The sequence below is a fragment of the Staurois parvus genome, unplaced genomic scaffold, assembly GCF_062004578.1.
Source record: "Staurois parvus isolate SC_StPar_1 unplaced genomic scaffold, SC_StPar_1.0 ptg000081l, whole genome shotgun sequence".
In the NCBI taxonomy this organism is placed as follows: domain Eukaryota; kingdom Metazoa; phylum Chordata; class Amphibia; order Anura; family Ranidae; genus Staurois; species Staurois parvus.
Genome location: NW_028317877.1, coordinates 14,529,925 through 14,551,574, shown reverse-complemented (window position 1 = coordinate 14,551,574; position 21,650 = coordinate 14,529,925). Strand labels below are relative to the sequence as shown.

The window sequence follows — 21,650 nt, the reverse complement described above, 5'->3', positions numbered from 1 at the left end:
GTGCCTGACCACACAAATGCACTTCTGGAAGAATGGTCAAACATTCCCAGAGCCACCTAAACCTTGTGGACAGCCTTCCCAGAAGAGTTGAAGCTGTTATAGATGCAAAGGGTGAGCTAACTCATAATTGAACCCTACGGACCAAGACTGGGATGCCATTAAAGTTCCTGTTTTTGTAAAGGCAGGTGTCCCAATACTTTTGGAAATATAGTGTATCTCCCTGCACAGTCATTTAGTGGGAAGAGAAGTTTACTGCTGTTTTTCCACTTCCTCTCTAAGCCCTAATGCAGCCAAGTAAAGAGGTTATGTGAAAAGGTAGTTATATATTTTTTTTAATACATACACAAACATTTTGCCTTTTATTTCAATTTTAAACTGAATGGGTTATATTACAAGGTAAGGGTTCACAACAGAGATTTTCTTAACAGGGATTTTTGATAAGAAATATCTGCTGCTGTTTATGCTAATTAGCAGTGATGTCCATGTCATCCTTGTAATTTTGTTTGCAGTTGGGAACATTTTTATCCTTCTTAGTGAAATGTTTGCTGCTGAGCTTGTAATTTTTTGCTCATCATGCAAAATATTGTACAAAAGCACCACAAAACACAATATATTAATTGATCCCTGGCTATTATTTAAAGCCCGTCACAACAAATTAAACACAGACAAATATTGTACCCCTCCCCTAACACAACTCCCCTACCCTAGCATCACTTTCCACCCCCTTAAACCTTTTATAGTTGGCTCCTGTTCAAAGAGTGGAGACCAGTTACACTGCACTCTGTGCTCATGTCAACCAATCTCCTTGTGGTGATATCGCCAATCTGGAGCCCAAGAGGACCCTACTGCTGCACAGAGAGCGATAAGTGTCCTCATCACCCAGGAAGTGATATGGGCATCGGAAGAAGGACCCTCCTCTTATGCAGGAAAAGATAGAAAACAGGTAAAAGTGTTTTTTTTTTTTTTTCTTTTAATGTTTGTTAGCAGTAAGGTGGGTGGTAGAGGGTTAAGGGTAGTGTGTCTTTGAAGGGGTCTGCATTCCCAGAGTTCAGCCTTAGGGCTCTCAGTGGAGTTCACTAACCCTGGAGGAATCGCTTCTTGGCCTTTTGGCTAAGATCAAGTGTAGTATCTGTTCTTATCAATGTCCAGTAGGGGTGCTCTGCCTCATTCTTGTTTTTAGGCGAGGATGGCTGGATGTATAGTACCCCTGCTGGTATGATGGGGGCTCCGAAGGCTAGTACTGGCTGGAAGAGAAACTGAGACGCCCACAGGCTGTTGGGGCCCGGGAGTAATTCCCCTGGGAAAACTAGAGGGGCCCAGTTCCTCCTGATTTGAACGGATCTACCTTTTCTGGCCAGGAAGCAGTGCCCCCTGAGTGGTCACCTCAGGGGTAGTCTTGGTAGCACATGGGGGTGGGATCCCAAGTGTGAAATGTGCACATGGTCACTGTTCCAAACACGTTTTCTGCACTGTGCATTTTAGGGGTAGGCCTTTTGTCTAAGTCCAGGGCAATTTTTTTGCTACGGGCCTCAGGGCCTAGCCAGTGCACAATTGCACGGCCACTTATATATTTTATTTTTCTCCCTCTGTTTTGTCACCTGTCTGTCAGGAATGGACTCGCCAATGGTGGTGGGACTCATCTGCCGTGTGGGCTGCAGTACCAGTGCTGGCCAGTGGGTGCTCTCAGCAACCAGAAGCTCACTCCTGCAGTCAGCCATCACCTCAGGGCCTAGCCAGTGCACAATTGCACGGCCACTTATTTATTTTATTTTTCTCCCTCTGTTTTGTCACCTGTCTGTCAGGAATGGACTCGCCAATGGTGGTGGGACTCATCTGCCGTGTGGGCTGCAGTACCAGTGCTGGCCAGTGGGTGCTCTCAGCAACCAGAAGCTCACTCCTGCAGTCAGCCATCACCTGAGGCTGATTGCAGGAGGTGTATTTAAGGAATGGCCAGACCTGCAGTCAGTGCCTTGGTGTATGTTTCCCATGAGCCCCTGTACCTGCATCCTGTCTACTTCCTGCCTGATTCCTGATTCTGCTTTGATCCTGACTCTGAATGAACTCCGCCTGCCCTGACCCCGGCTATTCCTGACCATTCTTCAGCCTGCTCCTTTGGTACCTTGTCTGCCTGATTGTTCCTGACCCGGCCCGTCTGACTACGCTCTGCCTGCTCCTTTGTGTCTTGTCTGCCCGATGGTTCCTGACCCCACCTGCCTGACCACTCTACCTCACCAGCCCTGACTGCTGTTGTCTGTGTACATTCCGTTATCAGTTGGAGGTTTGGTTTTGTTATATTGTGCGTGTTATATTTGTGTAAAACTTTTAATAAATTATATTGCTACACCATACTTGAGCCTGTGTTTCCCTGTGTCAGTTCACACATCTCTGGTCTTACCGGGAGCCCTGACACTGTCACTTTTGTGTGTGTTTTTTTTTCTCACTAGGATGGAGGATGTGGGTCATCGGGCCTTCCCTGAAGTCCAAGGGTAGAATACGTGGCCATCAGGTTCCTTCCTCCCCTGTCCCTGGGGGGTCTCTCTGTGGGAGAGCCCCCTGATCTAGTACTTGGTGGATGACTTTGACTAGCCACAAGGAAAGGGGTCCATCAGACCTTCTGGGTAGGTGGACCATGTGGAAACCTTTGTCCCTGTCAGGAGCCTTGTGCCCTGGGGGATCAGGGTAGAGGTCCTACCCCTTCGGGGGGTGGACTAAAGCATACCCCGAAGTGCACTTTTTTGTGTTCGTGTTTTGCACGTGCACGTTTTTTGTCCACTTACGGGTTTTTGCTTTTTTTGCACCTCCGCAGACTTTTTTTTAAAAACCCTGGAGGAATAGCATCTTCATGAAGTAAAGGTATGAGTGGCAGAAGAGAGGAATAGGTATAGAGGCAATATGGTGGATAATGCACATGCCATGTCCAGCTCATGGGACACAGCTCAAACTGTATCCAGCACATTGGAGATGGCACACTGGCAAGAACATTCAGCAGCACACATATCCAGCTAGGGATCAAACAACAAATTGACATAATCAATTATATTCGATTATGAAAATAGTTTTTAAATATTTTCATAATCTATGGGTTGGTCAGCTGATGAGTCAGCCTGCATACAGAATGCATTGTTTGTTTACATTTGAGAATATACAGTGCAGCACACATACAGCTCAGTACACCATCCATACATATAAGTGCCTGAGAACTTGACTGTGTGAGGAGCAATGCCTCATGGGACCTGGGCAGGAGAAGGAAGTGAAGGCAGAAGTTTTTTTTCCTTGCTATCTGGGCACTCTATACTGGGGGCCAGCAACCAGTGGATCGTGATCTACCAGTAGATCTTGGCCAGGTGACTGGTAAATTTCGGTCTGGGCTTGCTGACACGCCATTCCAGAGCATCAAACTGAGTGCAATGCAGAGGGACTACTTGTAAAGATACAGCTGTAGTAGGTAGCAAGTTGATGTCTCCTCTGTAGTGCCGGCTCCTATGTCCTGCCACGGTTGATGGGTGGAGCACTTGCCAAGCATGACCCATTCAAATGAGTGAGGCTGCTCTGTGCAGTACAGCAAACAAGGAGTTAAACAGGAAGCGGTGTGTTGCTTTCTCACCACGTGCGTCAGGCCTTGCACCCCGCAGAAGCAAACAAATGGAAGGCAACTGGCAGAGTGGCCCATTTACTTGAATGGGTCTCAGTTGGCAGGTGGCAGCACCCACTAAAAGCAACAGGGGGTGTAATTCCTGTTGCGCCATGTGTACACCTTTGTCTGCTGCCTCAGCAGCTAAAGGGGGTAGGGATGGTGATAAAACTGTGATTCAACCGCAGGATTTTACCTCCCCCAACTTTACATGTGAACAAGCCCTTAGGGTGCCGCTGCCGATTACGACTAAGGGTTTATTCAAAGGTGCAGTATGCACTTCTGCTCCTGTGCAAAGCAATCCCAGTGTATTTGACAGGTGGTGAAGAGGTGATATGTTACCCCCTCATCACCTGATTTAAAACTGATTGCCAAGCCATGACACGGTAGTATAGCAGTTAGAGGTTTAAATCAGGTGGCAACACTGCCCGGTGATCTTCAACCTCTCCCAGGTCTGTCAGGTAGATCTCCACCTCTTTAAGGTTGCCCACCCCTGCTCTGTACTATACTTTGCGACTTGCTATAGGGACACTCTGAAGGCAGGAGCACCCAGAAGCACAGGTGGCATCCCAGAAGAGTAGAACACTCACGAGGGACTTTTGAGTTTTATATAATAAAATAACAAATTTCAAGGAGTTGAAACTGCATTTATTTTTCAACATACTCCCCTGCTACAGTTAAACACATTCTAGTATTTAACTAATGCCTGAAAAGCTTGGCATAGAAAGATTTGTCAGTACACCTGAACCATACTAGGACAGCCTGCTTCACTTCGTTATCAATGCTGAAATGCTGGCTTCCAAAGCACTCTTTTAGGGATTCAAATAGGTGGAAATCACTCGGAGCAAGGTCCAGGCTGGACCTCGCTCCGAGTGATGTGAAGTGAAGGGGGATGTGGCAGTACCTCCCAGCCGAATTGCTGTACTGTGCACTTAGTGCGGTGAGCTGTATGAGCTTGTGTGTTGTCCTGGAGAAACAGGACGCCCTTACTGATCAAACCAGATCGTTTATTTTGTCCAGATGCATATGCAAATCAATTCTGTGGCGGTCAAAAGCGGAATGCTGTCTTGGTACTCAGCATGTACTAACTTTTTGAAATGTTCGTGTTCACTGTTTCTACAGAAAGATTAGTCTCTTGTGCAATTTCATGATAGGTTTGCATCCATTATCCAGGATCAGGTGTTCCTTGCGCTGAATCTACACAGGAATGACGGCTGTGGGCTGGAAACCACCATGGCCGGGATCAACACTGACGGACATACTGCCATCTTTGAAATGTTTATACCATTCAAATGTCTCACTGTGGCTGAGCTTCTCATCACCATACTGTGCTTGAAGTATTCTGTAGATATTCGTGGGTTTTACACCTTCGTTCACAAGAAACTTCATCACTATGCGCTGTTCCATGCACGCACTAACACGGTTGTATGTCATCTACAGCGCTGAGCAAACTTTTTGGCGCTATATAAATACTGTATAATAATAATAATCTTGATTAACAGTCTCTAGACTGGCCCACAACATGTGCGCCGCCTATCAGTATAGGTCAGTAGCGAGACCTAAACCTAGTAGTTCTCCCCCACTTTGTGTCTGTTTGCCCCAGGTTGGCATTGTGTCCATGGTAGCATTTGCATTGGCAGAGCAGAGTAGGAATGACCATAGAGGGATTTCTTTGATGCAGTTGGTCAGCTTAAACATGTATTACAATATGTGTGAACTAAGAATCCCTGTTTTAATTGCAACATTTGCTGGAAAGGGTAGTTAGTGTGCAGAGGGTTCCTTTGGGATTTCCCGTAAGTAATGACATACTTGCCACTTACTACTGCGTGTAGTACTGCCATGCTAGCATCCCTTTTTATACCTGGATAACTAAAAGTCCCTTGTATATCTCTTCTGTCATTCTCAGAGTGGACTAGATATTTTGTTCCCTAGCAATATAACTGGTTATTTACCAGTGCATATAGGTGTTTATCTGATTAAAACAATAATCGGCCAACTAATTGATTAAGAAAATAATCGTTAGTTGCAGCCCTATATCAAGCACAGTGGACACCGCACACATCATAGGGAATCCCTTCACAAGACTGGAACATCATCACTGGCACACCCTGCTCCATTATAAAAGTCTGAAATAAAATGTTGAGTTTTAATCCTCGTCAACATGGTGAATCTTACCGAAGATCACAGCATGTATTAACATGCATGGAAACATGGGTACCATATTGTGCAAAAATTAAAAAGTAGGTGCCAGCCCTTCACAGTGATTAAATATATTCATATGCTACCGTATATATCATGAAATTTTACCAAAAATATACCAAATCAATATGCATTCCAAATACAATATAAAGTCCAACACAGTAAATGCAGAGATTTCCCAATCAACATGATCTTGTAGAAGTGATAAAAACTTACCCTATGTCATTGGCCAACAAAGCAGCCAACAAGCATAAGATGTCAGCTCTTGTATGTATGGTGACAGCTCTTCTGTGTGGGAACCCTGAAGCCAGCCTGCCCATAGATGTCACTATCAAAGGTTCTTGTTCACCAAAAAAATTATTTAACAGAAAAGCCCAAAAAGAGTATCCATAGTGTAGTATATATTATTATTAAAATATAATTAAAAGCAAGAAATGTATACACTCACATAGATGCCTATGGGGGCACCGGATGTGATGTCAGCGACTCCGGTCTTTCTCCAACGTCATATCTGGTCTTTTGGAACATATGCCATCTCCGTGGTTACAAGCGGCGGTGCAAGGGATGGGATCCCTGTAATGAGCTGTTTATGTTGGTGCCCCTATAGACTCCTATTTCATGTGAGTGCATACATATCTTGCTTTTAATTATCTTTTAATAATATAATATACTACAATATGGATATTCTTTTTTGGGCTTTCCTGTTAAATAATTTTTTGGTGAACACGAACCTTTGATAGTGACATCTATGAGCAGGCTAGCTTCAGGGTTCCCACACAGAGGAGCTGTCACCATACATACAGGAGTTGACATCTTCTGCTTGTAGGCTGCTTTGTTGGCCGATGACGTCTGATGAGTGAGAAATTCATCTGAGCACGTGGGGAGCACTTTTCTTTGTGTTTTAAAGAAGAGTTTTCATCAATTCTACAAGATCACGGTGATTGGGACATCTCTGCAATCTCTGCATTTACTGTGTTGGATGTTTTATTGTATTTGTACTGCATATTGAATTGGAATATTTTTTAGTTTGATTGCGCTGCGGGTAAAATATTTGGTAGCATATGAATATATTTGATCACTGTGAAGGGCTAGTGCCTACTTTTTTAATTTTTGAACATATTGGAGGTGTATTTTACACTTAAAGGGACAGCTGTTGTTTTTTTTTTTGGCACAGATTTATACACATTTGTGGATGGCGCCCTCTTATTTTCCACTAGATGGGTACCTTAATGCAAACATGAGTCTTCGCTTTACTTATACACCCAGCTTTGATGGGTTATGCAGTCTCTGTTTGCACATTATTAAAGCCTATCTGTTGCTGTCTAGAAGCTCATGTCAATAACTTGGTTGAGGACAAATATCTGCTGCTTTTGTAAAACATGATGTGTGTTATCTTCCCTGGTAACAAGTGCCATACAGTATATTCCAATGCCAAACTCTCACCAATTGTTTAGTAAGTTTTATTATGGGATATGGATGCAACTGATTGCTAAAAATATTTTTTTACACTGAAATATAGGAAAATACTACTTTTCATAACAAATCACACTTATGACCAAGTTACATGGATGATTCTTCCAAGGTGTCAACCATAAAGGTGTAACTGACACCTTCAATAAAAGATATCGCTCCTTGCTCACTAGTGAGGAAAGGATGGTGCAGTAGTCATCTGGCTGTACTGTCCAGTAAGGAATCGACGCCATAGGAGAAGGTAAGAGTTCACTTAGCAATCTTGTCATCAGTGACATTATCACTAATGTTACATAGGCCTTATGTTTGAATAACCAACCTCAATAAAATGTGGCAGTTCGGGAACTGAGCACACATTGATAGTTACAATAATATTGTATAAATTTGGAACAGATTTTTGCCATTTTTAATGTAATCTTATTAAATCTTACTTTTAAAACCCCAAATTATTATTAGAGGTTGATCATCAAATTGCAGATATAGGAAGAATGTAATTTTGTGATTATAATGATTACAGACATGTGTCCAAGATTAATCTTTGTATGATTTCACATACAGTATGTAAATGACAGGTTTGGGCTTGGTTTTGCTGCAGGTTGGGATTTATTATTTTAAGGCTCCTGAGTTGGATTACAAACATTACATAGAGAAAAGGTTTTTGAAACATTGACACATGCAGCTCCAGTAAACCATACCCTGATCCCTCCTCACAGGAGTTTGATTGACAGCAGCAGGAGCCAATGGCTCCCACTGCCCTCATTGTCTGATGTGAGTTGTTCTGTAGCAGAGACAGCACTGAATCTATGCGAGGAGGTAAGTGTTTAGGGATTTTGGAGGAGGGGAGCAGGGGGAGAACAAACAGCGGGGAGTTTTCTTCTTTTTTTTTTTTCCTCTTACTTTACCCTGTGCCCTACATAAATGAAGCCCAGGTTCATGTTAAAGCTGAACTCTAGGCAAACAAAATCCCCAGTGGTTGTAATTTTGTATTTACTGAAAAATATTAAATGTATTTTAACTGGAATTAGTATAAACACCAGAATTTGTCTTGCTTTCAGCCTCATGTAATTCCCTGTTGAGCAGTACTTGAGGTAGGAGGGGCTAGAGATGATCCTTGCGTAACCAGGAACATGCCGGTAGTCAAAAAAAGTCAACTCACCAGGCTGGCTGTGCATGAGCTGTGTGAAAATATTAGAACTGGATAAATACAAATCCTTTGGTAGGCAAAATTGCACCTATATATATTTTTGACTGTCAATCAATATTAAAGCAGAGCTCCACCCAGGAGTGGATGTTCCACTTTAAGGCCTTGTCCCCCACTCCCCAATAAGGATTGGCACTGTTTGGGGGGACGGGTACCCAATTTTGACAGGAATCTGCTCCCACGGCCGCTGGTGATTGGAAGCAGAAGTTGTCCTCCCTCCCTGTAGTCTTCTGGGACATGTGACAGGACTACAGGACGTTCACAAGGTGCAGTGCTACTTGCGCATGCGTAGCAAGCAACTGGCTGTGAAGCCGCAAGCTGTCACAGCCAGGTGCCCACACTTAGTATGCCGGCGCTGAGGAGAGAAGATGGCCGGTGAACCTGGCTGTGGTGAATACAACACTGGATCGAGGGACAGGTGAGTGTCTTTTTTTTTTCATTTTTTTTTTTAACAGTCAGCAGCTACAGTTTTTGTAGCTGCTGACTTTTATTTTTTTAGATTTTGACTGGAAGTTCGCTCTTAACTTTTAAGTTGCTTTTTACTTTTCTTCATGAGAATTGTATTTTTCTTTCTTCTGGAGGAGGGGAGGAAGGGCTTTCTCAGCTAAGCACACCCTCCTGTCTACATGCCTGAGCCAAGGGTGGATGGATTCCAGCAAATACTACATGAATCATGGCTGAGACTTGAGCTGTTTTTTTAAAATGATTTCTCAACAAAATAAAGCATGGTCACCTGGGTGGATTGGTGAGTTTTCTTTGAATAATAAAAAATAATTTAAATAGTTTTCAGCTTGTGTTGATCAGATACAGTTTACTTCTGCTTTAAGCTGGTTGCCTGGAGTTCAGCTTGAGCTTTATCTTTAAACATTGCTATTGGAGTTCTCCTTTATACCTCGTTAATGCATTTTAAAGCTTAAAAAGTTTTTAAAGATCAGAAAGTATACAAAATCTGTATCAGCGCTTGTAGTTAATTATTGATGTACATGGCTAAACCTCAATTAAAAATCTAATTAGCATTTGAAAGTTTATAAAGATAGTACCTGATATCATTGATGTTTTATGTCTCATGCTTCAAACACTCTAGTATTGCTCATCTAGGAACCTTTGTTCTTGAGTGAAATAAACACAGAAGACAATATAATATAGATATTTTATTTTCAGTTCCAATGTTTATTTTAATATCTGTGCGTCTGCCAAGATTGTTATATTAATATCCCACTCTTGGCTACCAAAGGAGCAAAACATGGCAGAATTCCGTATTCTTCACTTCTGACCATTTATTTCTAATGCTATTTCTTCTTTTCTGCAGTATCTGCTCAAATGTCCCTTTGGGGATGATTATCAAAATAGTCAACAAACAAACAAAATCGGATCATTTGACCATAACTAATCACTATCCATCCTTCAAACAAAACTAAGATTCTTGTTATGGGTAACAGCTTTATTTGTCCCTTTTTGTCTGTATTAAAATAAACCTAACTTGGCCTAACTTGCTTCCAAGGTAGCAACAGTGCTGAAGTGAAATACGACCAAAAAATAGCCATTCAAAAACAATATCTCAACAATATCAACTTACTATGTTGGGACTGTGGCCTCCAATAAAAACTAGTAAAAGAAATATCTTGAAAAGGCCTATGTAATCCACTCACACAAAACTTATATGAAAAGAAACTTTATATAAAAATAAACTTTATTCCTCAAATTTTTATATTGCCCATTTATATAAGGGTACCCTGAAGACCCCACCGTGCCCAACCCAATAACATTTTTAAAACCTCCTTGCAATGGCCCACATCTATTTCTTGTCTTCCTTTGCTTTGCCTCTTCACCCCTCTCTTTTTCACAATTGAAAAAAAAAGTAACAATAAAAAAAAACATTATTTTTCACCATTCAACTTTACTTTATCCTTACACAGTTAAGGATGACATGGCCACCACGATATCCTACAAATATGTAAAAATGATTCCTGTGACCTTTTTCCCCTGCAAAGGAGGCACAGGCACTTGACGACAAACAAGCTTATTGTTTGACTGAAAGGCGTTAGCCAGCGGAGGTTCAGATGGTTTTCCAGTGCTTCAGATGCAATTAAAGGGATAAAGAGGCAGTGCTAAATTTCATAAATTTAAATTATAAGCTATATGCGTTTAGAAATAACAATAATTGTGTTTGCATATAAACGCATGCATAAATACCATGGATAAAAAAATCAGTTGAAAGTATAAAACTGCATACATAAAGATGCACGTGGAAAACTGAAACATAAATTAATTGATGTTGCATATAAACTTATGTGTAAATAACTTTTGAAGTGGTTGTAAACCTCAGACATGAAATGTGAACAAAGCAGATCCCTCTATAGTGTGTGCTTGTCTCAGTCCATAACACTAAGTGTCATTTCTGTTTGCTGCCTCGTTCCTCTGCTATCAGCGTGAGTCACTTCTGATGAGTTTTCCTGACATAAGAAAAAAATGGTGACCAGAAAGAGCACAGCCTGTGATTTACAGCCTCAGCTTTGTTCCTGTGTACTGTGTGAAGGAGGTGTGTTACTTTCCTCCAATCCACTCTCAGAGCTCTCCCTACTGATGTACCTTCAGCTTCCCTCCGCCTGCTTTTCAGAGCTGAGAGATCCTGTGTAAATTCTGCAGTTTAAATGGATGTAGGGGAAAGACAGCTGCACATAAACAGGTACAACTTATTCAGGAGGATTTGTTTCATCTCTGTGTATCACCTGAGGCCAGTCACTTCTCTGGGTAATTTCCTCAAAATTTGACATACATACACAAATGATAACTGTTGCAAAAAGCTAATCACCATGAAACCAATACTACTATCTAAATCAATACTTTCGACAAAAGCATCAATGAAATATAAACAGTCCCTAGTGTACATTGTATAAGTGACGACGTGCATGGTGACATAACCTTGTCTCAACTCTGCCCAACGCGTTTTGTCACACTTTGAAAAAGGAGCTCATCAGATGCATTATTAAGCTTGTAACTGCGGCTTTACGTCTGAGCGAGGCTTCCTCTCTCTTCATTGTTTATGTTCCAAGTAGATGATGTACCGCTAGGAGAGCCAGCACCTGTAGTTGGGAGTGAGTGAAAAGATTACTTGTGTGGCAGTTGACAGTTGAATGGTGGTGGGTGGGGGTTAATCATGACTTGGGTTAAAGCTTAGCCCCATATACATGCTGATCATAGGATCCACATGGAGTTCTTCCAGGCACCACAGGTAAATATTAAAAATACTGACTTGAGTAGTTTGTATTCTTCTTTTTTTTTTTTTTTTTTTAACAGCAAGTAAAACTTTAGGCTTTCTTTACCTGCTAATCTCTATCTGTTTTGTGTACAGTGATCAGTAGCTCAAGGTGAAATTAGTATACAGAATGTTAATGCTGAATGTTGAACATACCGAATGACTCCTCACGGCAGCAGATATGTTGTTGGATCCTAGCCTGAGGTTTCAAGGAGAGCTAGTCTGCCTGAAAGGACATGTAGAGTACAAATACTAATATATTACAAAAGTGTAAAAACATTACAATTAAATAGAACTGACCCAAACTACACTAGTTTTCCATTAAATGAAAATCAACAGTTATAGCTTGTAATTGAATTAAAGGGTAATTAACTTTTGAAAAATTGCTAGTATTTTTATTTTAGCGAAGAGAGAAAACAAGTAAAGAGACCTACAGTATCTCTTTTGCCAAAAAATATTTTCCCCAAACTCCTAGCAATTTTTCTCTTAGAATGTACAGTGAACAGCACTATTGCTCAATATGCTGAAAACAGAGCTAGGTAGCAGCCATGATGTAACTTTTGCGCACAATCACAGAAGGTTCATCATCAGTAAATGTCCAAAGTCCCAAAAAGAGCATTGCAGGAAGAAGTAGCATGGTGGTGTTGCTGAATGCACCTGCCACTGGAGGTTGGAACGGCCAGTTCCAACTGGAGGAGGACATTGTGCAAGTAAGCTATGATTATGATATTTACCTTCCCTGTGCATTCTTGCCAGCCTGTTCATTTTCTGTGGACCGGTGAAATTCCTGGCACATCCCAGTTTGTGGGAGCATGTAGCAGTTGCTTCTTCCTGTCGTGATGTAGTTTTGGGTATTGAGTGATGTCACTTTAAGGCACGATGAGGGTCTTTAGAACTTTTTAAGCTGCAATAAGGTGCTTACACATGGCTTTTTCACTTGGCGCACTAACAGGTCAGTGGTCTTTTTGGTAAACCTGCTACTTTGCCATGCAAAGGCAAAGTATAAGTTCAATTTGTTCCAGTGCTTGGAACTAGAAAATTGTTGCCCTTTTGCATCACTCTGTGTCTACATATTATTGAGGAGACTGCCTCTGTTTAGACCCCTGATGTCTTAACCTCCTTGGCGGTATGATTCTTTCCGATTTTTTGTGCTGAAAGAGGTACCATTTTTTTGCATGGAAATATGTAGTTTTTTATTGTAGGCCTGTAATTTAGGAATAACTCACTGAAATCTGTCCGAACAAGAGTCTAGTAAACATTCCGGATATGATAAAACTTGAAACACGAAAACATAAATTATAATTTAATAAATAATCATAAAAAATAATATAATAAATTTAATTCAATAATATAATCAAACCAAAAACACTGAAATTTGAAATATAGAGGCAAATTTGCGCATTGCTGAGCAAAGTCGCAAAATCGTTTTCAGTGTCTGATGACGAATTTCCCCACAAATCATTATCACTCAATTCTGCAAGTGGTTCTGATTTACTATCGCTGTTCTAAAACCGCTTTTGACCTATAGGGACGCTTTTTGGACGCCATGGACTTTTCTAAGTTTCCAGGCAGAAAGAACAGTCAAAATGCAGGCAGGGCACAGGACAAAGCAGTAGGGACAAAATATATGTGAAATGCATTGAAACAGCAGTGACAGCAAAAATTTCAAATTTCCCGCCGGTTCCGGCGCCCATACGTCCCAACGTCACAGGGACCGGGTGCCGGCATCGGCCGTAGGAGAAGATCGGGGACGCTGCAGGGGACACATCGTGGGAGCGAAGGACAAGGTAAGTGCTGCAGGGACCCCCTGAGCAACGCCGCATGGTAAGCCCGAGTGTAGCTCGGGGTTACCGCTCTTGGTACTCAAATTTTACCCCGAGCTACACTCGGGAATACCGCTAAGGAGGTTAATAAAGTAATGAGATGGGGTCACATTGCATGTATGGGAGCACAGTGCAGTTTAGTTAATCTCCTGGGGAGTGAATAGATGAGCTGATAATTATCTGAACACTTCAAGGGCCTTTTAGTAAGCAGTAAGCTGTGTACCCTACTTTATACATCATCTGATCTTGTGTAAAACATTGCTTTGGTTCCTGGCATTGTGCCATTCCATAGAGCAGTGGTTTTGAAACTGCCGCCCTTTTCTTGCCTTTATTTCTCCTACTGACACCCACTGACAATGGGACTCTATTCCTTCCGCTGACACTGACAGCAATGATAAGAGAACTTCAAATGATACCAACAAAAGAGCTATTTTTGACACTGACTTCATTGATGGGGCATTATTCATGCCATTGATACCAATGATGGGGCACTGTTCCTTCCACTGAAACCAATGATGGGGCACTATTCCTCCTACTCACCACAGACGCTATGGGGTTTATTTACTAAAGCTGGAGAGTCCAAAATCAGACTCCCTTCTGCATAGAAACCAATCAGCTTCCAGGTTTCATTGCCAAAGCTTCATTGAACAAGCTGAGGTTAGACGCTGATTGGTTTCTTTGCAGAAGGGAGTCTGATTTTGGACTCTCCAGCTTTAGTAAATAAACCCCTATGTAATTTTTTTATTTCCACTGACGAACAAGCCTGAGACACTGTCCACTCACTTTCAGGCAGGATGAGGGTCTTTAGAACTTTTTAAGCTACAATAAGGTGCTTACAGATGGCTTTTTCACTTGGCACACTAACAGGTCAGTGGTCTTTTCAGTGGTCTGGAACATTTTCTACTCTCACTGGCCACAGCCCGGTCCTACAAAAGTCTGAAGCAGTAAACTGTCCCTTTCCATAGAGGATGGACTTGCTATTTACCACCTGTCATTGGCAGTGAGAGATCTTGCAGTCTATTCCCTCTTTTGTATTTCCCCAATCCCTCTGCTGTCCTTGTTTAATTTCGCATTCTCAGCGTATCATTAATTTAGATGCCGTTGATATGGCAAGCGCTATGAACAGATTAAGTGTTCCTCCGAGAAGGTAAATAAATAAAAGCACTGGCTAATCAGGCAGATGGAAAGACAAAGTGTGATTAATGAATTAGTCATTTGTGTTTGTTATTCATTAATTGCATAACAGGCTTGGTCTGCCAGTATTAAAAGCTGCATTGCATTTTTGCATTTATTTTATCATTGTAGTATTGCAGGCACAGGGCTGGGTAAAGGGTAAAGCAAAGGGAGCAGATACTAAAGGCTTTATGAGTTAGGAAGTCCCTGAACTGGGACAATCATGCTGCCAGTGAAGTGTTAGGGTCAGGACACCTGGGGAATGGAAGGATTAGAATGACAGCTTACATCACAGTGCCTGCAAATCTGTTCTGACAGGTTCCCATTAAAAGCCAATTTCCTTTGTAGTGATTTATCGGTGGTTTGCAAAGATATCAATCAGCAGTGTGAAAAAGTCTGTACTGTTGTATTCAGTGATACAGTTCTTATCTATGTCTTTCTGTAGGTTGCCGTTTAGTAAAATGCGACTTTGGGTACAAAGAGACCAGATAAATCCCTTATTCATTAACAAATAGAATAGAAAATTTTACTTAACTGTAAATTCCTTATCTGTGTGAAAAGTACAGGGTACAGGCCACCTTCCCTTTTTTTTCCCCATGTTATTTTCTACAAAAGAAAGGACCTGGGGAGTGGGGTAGGGTAATAGAGGGGTGTGCCATCAAATACTTGTCATTGCCCACTCACCTGAAGGTACCCCCCTATAATGCAGGGTCTAGGATTACTTAACCTGTGTCCTGCACTGTACTCCAAGATATGGAGTTTACAGATATGTGAATATTTCTTTTCTTACATATACTGTGTGTGTATATATAGTTCGGTCCATATATATTTGGGCACAGGCACAATTTTCATACTTTTGGCTCTGTATGCCACCAAAATAAATTAAAACGAAACAATCCAAATGAATTTGAAGTGCAGACTTTCAGCTTTAATTCAAGGGGTTGAACATAAATATCAAGTACAAATTTTAGGAACTGCAACCATTTTTATAAGTTCTATAAGTCCCTCCATTTTCAGGGGCTCAAATTGGACAAATGAATATAATCATAAATAAAATGTACATTTTTAATATTTTGTTGAGAATCCTTTACTGGCAATGACTGCCTGAAGTCTGGAACTCATGGCCACACCTTTCAAAATCAAGTGAACCTTGTTGCCTGAAAAGGAGGAGAAGCTTCTTTTCAGGTGACAAACACGCATTTGGCAGCCCAGTCAAGTGAATGGGCTGACATATGTGACATGCAGAATCTCATGAAAATCGCCTGTCAAAATCTGGTGGAGGGAACACTTGTTTCCAATACGCAATAATGTGAGTGTGCCTTTAAAGTGGTTGTAAAGACTCAAGGTTTTTTATCTTCATGCATTGTTATGCAAAAGCCTTCTGTGTGCAGCAGTGCCCCCAGCCCCCTCAATAGTTACCTGAGCCTCATCGCGATCCAGCGATGTGAACAACGGCCTTGGCTGTCCCAGGTCTCTGCCTCCTCATTGGCTGAGACAGCAAGTGAGAGCCATTGGCTCCTGCTGCTGTCAATCACAGCCAGTCAGCCAATGAGGAGAGTGAGAGAATCACAGCTCTGTGTGTTACACACAGAGCAGCAGGTGCCCCTATAGCAAGCTGCTTGCTCTGGGGGCACCCAACAGGAGGGAGGAGCCAGGAGAGCCTGCAGGGGACCCAGCAAGAGGAGGATCCAGGCTGCTCTGTGCAAAACCACTGCACACAGCAGGTAAGTATAGACATGTTTGTTATTCCCCCACAAAAAAATTAACCTTTAGAATCGCTGTAATGATAAACCTCCGTGAATAACGACTGTGTGTAGGAGCTAGTACAAAAGAAGATGAATAACTATTGAGCCTTGCCATCTTAAATTATATACAAATATTTGCTACTTCTGATGTGTTTGGGAATGTACATGTCACTACTTTGTACCTTGAAGGGGGCGTTCAGTAAGTCATGGGGTGTGGACAGTAAGGTAAAATAGGGGGACTGTTCTGCAGAAAGAGGGATTATTGGAAATGATGCTAAAGACAATATTGAGGACTAACTAGATAGCCTAATCTATTACTTGAGAGGTCTGTTTCTTAAAGGTGATATATATAGTGGTTTTGTGTGTGTTCCTTTCTCTATGTATTATGCTTGGGTTAAACATATTTTTAAATATGAAATATTAAAGATGTAGTCTTTTATGCAGCCAGCAGATGAAGCCTTAGGCACTTTTGCACTTATATTTCTCTTTCTATTCAAACACTGTTGAAAAAAAAAGGTTTGTTTACAGGCTCCATAGATCAAGCTGCAGTTCACAAACTGAGGTGGATGACTCCTCCCCTTTTGCAGGGTTCAGTTGGAAGTATCAGTCAAACAAAGGGAGTCACAAAGCAGGCAGCTATTGCTACCAAATCCCGTTATAGTTTCCTAGTTAAAAATTGTATTTGAAACATCCACTTGAATTTTTTTTTCAAAAATGTAGAAAGCTATACATTACTTACCATGCATGCATTTGACATGAAGCAGCTGAAAAGCAAAAATAACACCTAGGAGTGTATTTATAAAAAATGTGCAGAGCTATTCTGCAGTCATGTGAAACTGCATGTACATTAGGTATGTGCAAATGGAGGCAAATTTGAATGTTACCATCAAGGAAAAATGTTATAGTTTCCTGATTCACTCAATTCTTTATAAATGAATAACATTCAACATGGAGAGAAAGTAGTCTAGTAACATTCAATTTTGCTCACATTTGAACAGAATGAATGTACCTGCAGCTTTGCAGGATGAATAGCTATTCAATTTATATTTTTTTTATACAAATACACCCATTTAAACTGGATATATTTTTCATGTTATATCATGTTTAATGTTATGTCATGCATGCAAGTAATGTGTAAGTGTAGCACAGGTATTTTTTTTTTACCTCTTCCATTCATCATCCAGCATCAGCATCTCAAGTTTGAATGATTACTGGGGGAAGCTCTCCTCCTACCTGCCTTATACTGATTACAAATTTCCCTCATATTCCTCCCCTCAGCCTAGGCAGTGGTACCTGCCTAGAGCTCTAGGGATGTCTTTTAATGATGAAAGGTACAGTTTTTAAAATTATATTGTTTCTGTATACAGTATTAAGTTCAAACTTTATAAATATGCTGATAGGTCCTCTTTAATTAAAAATATATATTATGCTAGGCACACTTTTAAATTAATTTGCTTCTCAACTTAGTTGCTTCATTTGGTGACTCATTTTAAGTTATTTCTTCATATTTAATAAAAGCTAAAATGTGTTTTAAAAAAATGCAAATTGCATGATTTACAATGTGGATGACAGTAGGTATTATATTTTGCACTAATATGAAGCCTACAAACACTCATACTTGAAAAATGATTTGTTTTATCATTTGTCTAAACATGAACCTAAAATAACTTTAAGGCTGTTTAAAAAGAAAAAAGTGATGAAGTGTGCTGAAATGACCTTAATATCCACACGTTATTGAGACGTATAAGTTGCCTTATATGTATCATATATAAAGAGACCAGTGATATAGTTTGAACCACAAAAAATATGTACAGTGGCAAATTAAGGAAGACCAAACAGTGGCACTAATAGTGTTTAGGTAGCACACAGATTTCAGGCATGTGTAAGTAGACAGCCTAAGTTGTTGGTAACAGTGGCTGGGAATGAGGTATATTGGGAGGTGATTGTGGCTGGAAATGAGCCATAGTTTGAAATTATTGTGGCTGCGAATGGGGTATAGTGGGAGGTGATTGTGGCTGGGAATGAGGCATAATGGGATATGATCCTGGCTGGGAATGGGTTATAGTGGGCGGTGATTGTGACTGGGAATGAGGCATAATGGGAGATGATCCTGGCTGGGGATGGAGTATAGTAGGAGGTGATTGTGGCTGGGAATGAGGCATAATGGGAGATGATCCTGGCTGGGAATGGGGTTTAGTGGGTGGTGATTGTGGCTGGGAATGAGACATCGTTTGAGGGGATTGGGGCTGGGAATGAGGCATAGTGGAAGGTGATCCTGGCCGGGATTGAGGCATAGTGGGATGGGATTGTGGCCGAGAATGAGGCATATAGAGGGGCCCAAAAAATTGAATAAAAACTTCACAACTGTTATCTATACCCTTTTTTAAAACCCAAATTGAATTATGGGAGCAATGTGTATTGTTTCCCCTAAAGATGCCAGTAGTCGCAGCATTGTTGATGTCATCATGACCATCAGGAGAGAGTCATGAGCAACGCAAGACCATTTTGAAGTGGTGTCGTAAATTTGAAAAGTGTGTGAAGTTCAACAACAACGGCAAAGTGAGTTTGGAACAGAACCACTAACATGGCTAACAGTTGCATGAATTTGTGATAAGTTCGAAGCCAATGGCACTGTGTGTGATGCGCACAAGCAAAGATCTGGGAGGCGTCGCACAGCAACAATTTCCGCGTCCTCAGATATGGTGTTGCAACAGTTTACATGCTCACCACAAAAGTCTGTCAAACAATGTGCACTTGTACAGTTTGTACAGAAAATGGTGTAGTCTGATGAAACACAGTTTAAACTAAATGGTAAAGTTAACCGTCATAATTGTGTTTACTGGGCTCAAGAAAATCCTCACATTCATGTGGACAAAACAATCGTTTACCGGAGCTGAATGTCTAGTGTGGACTATCATCCAGGGGTTTCGTTGGACCTTTCTTTTTTGAAGGCATGGTCACTGGTCCAGTGTACCTCGATATGCTTTGCACATCCAAACATTTGTGCGTTTTATGCGGATGAGCAATTTTACTTCCAGCAAGGTGGCGCGCCACAGAGATGTGAGAGCCTATCTTGATGACCTTCTGCCAGGAAGTTGGATAGGATGTAGAGGTGTTGCTGAATTCCCTCCACGTTCCCTGGATTTAACACCTCTCAATTTCTATCTGTGGGGATCACTAAATTATGTGGTGTGCCGTAGAAAACCATCTTCACTGACTGCACTACAGAAAGAAATTGAAACATCATACAGAGCTATTCCTGTGGACACTCTAGTCAATGTTGTTCATGCAGTAGTTTGCCAAAATCAAGTGTCTGGATTCTAATGGTGACCACTTTGAGCACCTAATGTGATTGCATAACTCAAACATGACTTACAGCTACCCTTTGATGTTTACATAAATCTATACTAAAGAAAAAAGAGGGAATTTTAAGAGAACTGATTGCCTTATCACTATATTAGTGTCGCTGTCTAAATCATAAACAGAATACAAAACGGTTGCATACAGTGGGTAAAGCCCACTCCATGTGAAAAGAGGTTAATACAATAGTAAACAAGGCTTGTATCAGAGTTTGTAATTTTAAAAGGATATTATTTATTCATGGCAACAATTTGCAAAGCATAAAAATAATAGTGGCACACAGTGCTCAATAGCTGCAACACATACGTGAACATACAAACAGATTAAGAACAATGTGACAATTGAAAACGTCCGGACGTCAGATATACTGTGTGTATGTATCCCCTGCAGAGCGCTAGTCACAAGGATATATGGATGTGAATCAACTAGTAGTTGTGAGATCAGCACTGCAGGTCTACATACATACATGCCGCAGGGCACATTAGCAATAGATGGTTTCAGTACGAAAGTTAGTCCCTAGATGGTAGTATGACACTGGGACTATTCAGGGACAAACCCAAATTCACCAACCACAGTCTCCGGATGAAAAACTGGTGGGATCAAAATATAGCCTATAAGTTAAATCGGTGCAAAAATGGTGCATAACAAATGCAAACTAGTTGTCCCAATCCAAGTAAATGAAAAAAATAAAAAAATAAGTCCGTGTATGACTAGTGGGTATGTGCACATATTAGCACTGACATGGCTAATTGGAGCAGATCAGAAGATGGTGGGATAGTGGATGGCCCATATAGTATAGCAGTGGATATCCAAAATGAAACAATAAGTGGCACAGAACCTCCGCCTCAATGTCCATCCAATGGTGGAACAAGGCCCATGGCAGAGTGTAGGGTTTTCAAGCTCACTGATGGTGTGGTACATCCCAAAGAGCTGAAACAATCATAGTCCACATGGCCAGTAATGAGCAGGTCTGTGCAGTGTTGGAAGTTGTAACCGTGATAGTCTCACTGCTGATCAGGGCAATAAGGTACAGGCTTACCGCTCCACAACCATCTCCAGTATGTTGCCTTGTATGGCCAAGTTCTGCTGCAGTGCAGTGCAATTTCACAGCTGCAAATTGCCTGTTTCTCCCTCCGCATGGTCCATCACCATCGCGGTTTGGCCTGGGGACTTGAGGATATGATGTCACTTGACGCCTGGTGATGCCAATGCGTTTCGCTTACGTACAAGCGTAGCTTCATCAGGACAATGTGTGGATCACGTAACTGCTCCTTTTATATAATAGTTTATCCCGCCCATATCCGCACCAATAAACCATCCCACCAGCAAACCATCTATTGTTAATGTGCCCTGGGGCATGTATGTATGTAGACCCTGCAGTGCCGAACTCACAACTACTAGTTGATTCACATACATATATCCTTGTGATTAGCACTCTGCAGGGGAAACATACACACAGTATATCTGACATCTGGACGTCTTCAATTTTCACATTGTTCTTAATCTGTTTGTATGTTCACGTACAGTCAGGTCCATAAATATAGGGACATCGACACAATTCTAACATTTTTGGCTCTATACACCACCACAATGGATTTGAAATGAAACAAACAAGATGTGCTTTAACTGCAGACTGTCAGCTTTAATTTGAGGGTATTTACATCCAAATCAGGTGAACGGTGTAGGAATTACAACAGTTTGCATATGTGCCTCCCACTTGTTAAGGGACCAAAAGTAATAGGACAGAATAATAATCATAAATCAAACTTTCACTTTTTAATACTTGGTTGCA

The 21,650-nt window shown here is 41.3% G+C and overlaps 1 protein-coding gene and 1 pseudogene across 3 annotated transcripts in view; both read left to right on the top strand.

Moving 5' to 3' along the window:
• Positions 1 to 21,650, top strand: part of DTD1 (D-aminoacyl-tRNA deacylase 1) — a 180,205-nt gene that overhangs the window by 64,555 nt on the left and 94,000 nt on the right. The gene's annotated exons all lie outside the window — the stretch shown is intronic.
• Positions 1,091 to 1,210, top strand: LOC149468701 (U2 spliceosomal RNA; annotated as a pseudogene).